At 32.8% G+C, this 5,479-nt stretch overlaps 1 long non-coding RNA gene across 1 annotated transcript; it reads left to right on the forward strand.

Annotated features, from left to right (window-relative positions):
• LOC134237129 (uncharacterized) lies at positions 1–1,253 on the forward strand. The gene is made up of 3 exons (XR_009985761.1): positions 1–29; positions 134–308; positions 404–1,253. It is a non-coding gene; the product is annotated as an uncharacterized LOC134237129 (long non-coding RNA).
• Positions 1,254–5,479: the final 4,226 nt, after the last annotated feature.

Here is a 5,479-nt window from a genome sequence, read left to right on the forward strand (position 1 = left end):
GGTTGCATCTCCTGAAAAGAGTCGTCCTGGTGAGTACAATGTACATGTACTAATATTATAATATTTTTATCTTTTTAAAACATTCTTTTGCTTTACAATGCATATGCCTAATCTGAGCATTTTATCCTTTAAGTCTCATGTCCAACAATATCTGCGATGTTGGAGGGTGCTATGGACAACAGCATCCACTTCGTAGATGACCTGTCTACCTTGCTAGACCTAGACGTACAATATAAAAACCCCCGTAACTGGCAAGGACTGGCCCAGGCGTTCCTCGGTCTATCTTACAATAAGATCATGGAAATCAGGTGCGCTGTTATTATCCATTATACTAGTATACGCATAATTGTTCAATTGTTCATGACCATAAGCGTATAATCATTTCTCTTTTTTTTAATTTCAGACACAAAACAAAAGATCATTTTAAGGAAGGCATCTTGCCCTTACTGAGTTCGTATGGATATACAGTGTATGACGTGACAAATTACTTCTCTCTTCTGCCGTCACGTCGAGTTGACGTTATCGAATGTATTCAGCGTTATCATCCAAATTGTCAAAAATATGGAGAAATCTCAATAGTCTTAAATCTAATAATTTAATGGACGCATCATAATTTGAGTATTTTTGAAGGTAAAAAGTCATAAATTCCAATTTAGTACTACCAGTAATTTAAAATACAGCAGTTTGTTAAAAAATGAATTGAGAAAAAAATCACTGGTTGGACTTATACTCGGCACTTGATGCTACAGACGGAGCTTTTAATTTGTGACACCTTCTGCGATACGAGACCTCGGTTTATACGGTCTCATCCAAAGGACCAGTATACATGTCCCGCAGTGGGATTCGCACCCGCGACGTGAGGATTAAACGCCTTACTCTGCAACTCTAGAGTTCAGGATCTGACCACTGCCCTCGTGGGTGACAGACAGGATACTAGTATTTGTTAATATTATTAAATCGGACGATTTTTAGTATCAGGATACATGCCGACATTCCCATATCGAGTAACGGGTTATTCGGACATTTTTTTTGTTACATAACACCTGATCAAATAAAAACACACTTGCCCAAGGTATACATTTAATGTAGTACCAGTAGTATAAGAGCGTTTTTGCAATTTGGCAATTGTTTTAATATACACTGAAAAAGTCCGTGTGAAACGGGGAGTGTATATATTTAAAATATAAAGACACATCTTCAAAATATACACCACAGTGTTTTCTATCCGAGCTAGTGAGTACTGTAACATTTTACTAAACCAATCGCATCACCTCGGGTCTTTCCGTCAGAGGTCGGAAAAACAACCTCGAATGTATTAACATCACCGGATGTTAAAAAATTATACATCTTCCTGTTTATTCAATATAGTGTAGACGGAGATAGAAGTTCTTTCTATGGTATATTGAAGGTAATATCATTACATTGAATAAAGTTAAACTTCATATTCCACAGATAAAAGGTCTCCATGCATTTCTTTCAAAGATCGTGAAAAAGGAGGGTTGTCATGGCGTCTACCATATACATTCGAGGTCGTTTTTCCGCTAGTCGGAAAGGCCCGAGAAGTTGCGATTGTTACTAAACAAGACTCACATCGTTCGACTGTTCATTAACCGGGTACTTTTTTTTTTCGAATGGTAATCACTTTTTACATAGACTAGTATATAAATCTATTTATAGAATTTAAAAAAAAATGAATTGTCACAAAAACTTAAGAAAAAATAAAGGTCGAATCAATCCTGTTTTTCTGTTTTATTTTGTTGTTCTGCTTCCGGTTACAATTTTTATTTACAAACTCAAAAATACATGCCTCATTTTGTTGTTTTATGAACAAAATGTTATTTGGCGACTCAAATCTTTTCCTTGACATTTGTTAAACATAGATCATATACCTCACCCATCATGAAAAGGGATTGGTTTTAGTTTAGTATTACGCAAAACTCTTCAAATAAAATATATATAGACAGACAAAAATATTTTGATGACAAAACTGAAAATCATAAAGGATGTCAAAAAAGTTTCACAGTATGAATCACACAATAAAAAATTGTTTTAATAGCATAGACATACATTACATATATTATGGACAATTACTCAGAAAGTTTACCGGAAACTATTCAAAAATCCTCAAACTACATGTATTATGACTGTGCAATGGAAAGCACCGCGACCGTTCGATGTCCTTCAATAGTTTATGAATTATATAACTTAGAATCCGTCTTTAAGAATAGAGTCGCCATACAAGTAAATAAAGGAACAATCACGACCAGCATTAACCATTCATATGATGCCATTATTTGGAAGAAATTTTCCGAATATCAGATCTAGAATTCAGTCGTATTTTATGAAAATTAGAGGTCCCTCGTACACTTTGAATTCTTTGAAAAACATTGTTTTGGCCATACTTCCCTAAAACATACTTTGTGGTGAATTAGCATCCGTGTAAAATTGTATTTTCCATTCACTTTAAAAAATGAACTCGGGGAAAGTATATAAAAGCACCAAATGACCTACAATATTTTTTAACCTACATAATTTAGTTTTGTAGTGGAATTCCACAGTGACCCTGTTACACCTTTAGAATTACGTAATACTAAAGTGAGAAGGGATGCTGAGAATTCAGTTTAAATGAGGAAAGATTCTGAGTTTTTAAAATAGATTATTTGAAACGAAGTATACTCGAATTCCTTATCTAGTATAGTAACTAGTATTTATTAAACATCAGTTTCTCTCTAGTTGTAATCAATCTTATGGGTTTTTTTTATCTTTAGAAGCTTTATGTTGTACAACATATGTTGTTAAGCTTCTGAAGGTAGAATGAAGGCCTAAAGCCTTTACTGAGGGTTTGAAAGAATTGAGTATTTCATTCAGACCACTCAGACTTTTTATTGGCTATATATACGATAGTTGATTCGAAAAGTTCGTGGACGATGTCGATCTTCGTTATTTTACTCACTAAAAAATTAAAATAAGCACAATATAATGTGTAAAAATATGTTTTATTGATGTGTGAAGTTTCATTCTATTTTATTAAAGAGAAATTAATTTACTTGATTTAAAATCAACATGTTTTGTATCCGCGGAGCGCACTTAACAACAATGTAACGTTAAGAATTTCTTTTTAAAAAAATAATATCACTATACATACATTTCGCACAATATAATCCAGTGCCTACTCATTAAATCCTTTTTCTAATACTTGCTATTTATTTTTTAAGAATTGCTCTCTTTGTTAATTTTCTTTGTTTGGGTTTTAATTTATTTTATAACTTAATTCTGCTTTCACAGGATAAGCAACTCTGAAGCGCCTATGTCTTTTCTTGACGTTCCAACTTTTAAGTTTTGTTCACCGTTTCTTCACAGATTGTCCTCATCCGATACAGACTCTCTGTCACTCAAATACTGCCTGTGCTATTTGTACACACATGCACAACTCGCTTGTGACATATTTTTTTTTAATTTTTATTCTTCCAACATTTTATTAGTTTATTCAGGATTTTTCCTGAGTAAAACACAAAATTGCATTGTTATCTGCTGCTCCGTGACGTTCTAAAACGTCATTAGAGTCGTTTTCGATGAGGACTATCTTCTCAAGTTGTTTTTCAACAAGGCCAAATATTAAGCCATAATTTGGAATACGAATCGATGTAACAATTCTTGATTAGAATTTCTAGATTGTTTTTCGTTTTTGCTACATTTTACAGAGATTATGACTTCAGACATTATTTAGTGCATTGTTTGAAACTTACTAAATTTTGACCTGGTCCGCGATCCGACTTTTGCATTTTTAAAATCTGCATAAGTTTTGAATAAATCGTGAAATTAAAAAAAATTAATACAAATCATTTGATTTTTTGTTAGAATATTTCTACCAAATTTGGATAACATGTGAAGTCATATAAAAAAGATATGATAGAAGTCTACGAACTGAACAACCCTCGTATATTTAGTGCCTCAACTTTTTCATGATCGGAAAATGCAAATGTATTACTGAGTATTTTTACTTTCATAAAGATAATAAATGGGGGAGGAGGTTTTGTCTAATTTCCGTACTCCGTGAACTCTGTTGAACAACTGTTGAATATACTTCCCGAAAACATGGCAACAAAGAAGCAAAGTTTATCTTATTTCGTGTAATTTGAATGAGGCTGGAGAAAAAATAAGACATTAAATGACGTAAAAGATTTTTTTTACTCCTACAACTTTAACGAGGCGGAATTCTCAACCCGAAATCTGGATATTGCTTGGCCTAAATAGAAATACGTCATGTATACGTAACACGAAAGGATTCCTTTTGAATGCGGAAAGATTGGAAAATTTCAAGGAATAGTTTGGTAAATCTCAACATACTCTAGTATTCCCCATTGTTCATTAGTAACTAGCACTAAGAGAAGTGTTAAAATATCTTTCTGGTTTCAATAAATCATCCGTAATCGGTTCTTTGCTACACAGCTGCAATTTCCGGTAAGAGGAAAACCGCTTAGTATTTTGTTTTGAGTGCACACAAACGTTGAATTGAGACATTGACTGAGAGTATCGAGGAAGAGCTTTCCAAATTGTGTTGTATTAAATTGTGACCAGCATATCTTTGGGTTTACTACAATACATTTGAAGAGGAAACTCCATTATCATGCAAACAATTCCACTTTTGCCGGTGCTTTCTTCACAGTTCTAATGGTGATCTTTAAAAATGGATTTATTAAACATAGAATAACAAGAACAATATATTGGTGCCTGTAAATGGTCAACTCAATGACAACATATGACAATATGGTAAGGAAATTACGTTCTTACCACTATAAACAGTCATTTAAACATTTTACCAATTGCTTATCATCTCATAGTGCCACATGCTGTTACGTTGTCTAAATTACCAATCGCTTAATTAAAATCCAACATTATCAAAATTAAAATGTGTTATTTTTATTTTCTTTCTCTAATTGCTTATAATCACATATTGTGATTCACATATTGATACAATGTGATAATTTTTTTTGTTATTATCTATTTTTAGATTTCGAGTGTTATCGTAGGAATTTTTAAATGACTAAACATGCTCAGATGACGCCTAATGTTTATATCTGCTTGCTTGTTTCTGTGTTTTTTCGAGAGGGGCTGCCGAGGAGGGAGCTCGAGATGGTAGGGTGGCTTTTTAAAACAAAGATGAATAATAATAAATATAAAACAATCAGTAAAATATAATAAATGCAGCATGTAGTTGAAGATATAAATAAACAATTTCACCTCTCAAAAACATTTGTCAGCCGAGGCTGAGACATTTTCTTGGGCTAGAAATTTTAATGTTACCCTCAGTTACATGCAGTATTTCATATTAAGTAACAGAGATGAAGGGACTGGCTAAGAGTAAATAATTTACATCTCATGATTTAGAGAAAACAAGCTTATATACATGCATTCAAATTCATTTTCAATTAACAATGAAACTGTCATGTTAACATTTCTTTTCAAGGGAACACTTCCT

This window comes from Saccostrea cucullata, unplaced genomic scaffold (genome assembly GCF_032062105.1).
Source record: "Saccostrea cucullata isolate Sc308-1 unplaced genomic scaffold, CSIRO_AGI_Scuc_v1 ctg22478, whole genome shotgun sequence".
NCBI classification, from domain to species: Eukaryota; Metazoa; Mollusca; class Bivalvia; order Ostreida; family Ostreidae; genus Saccostrea; species Saccostrea cuccullata.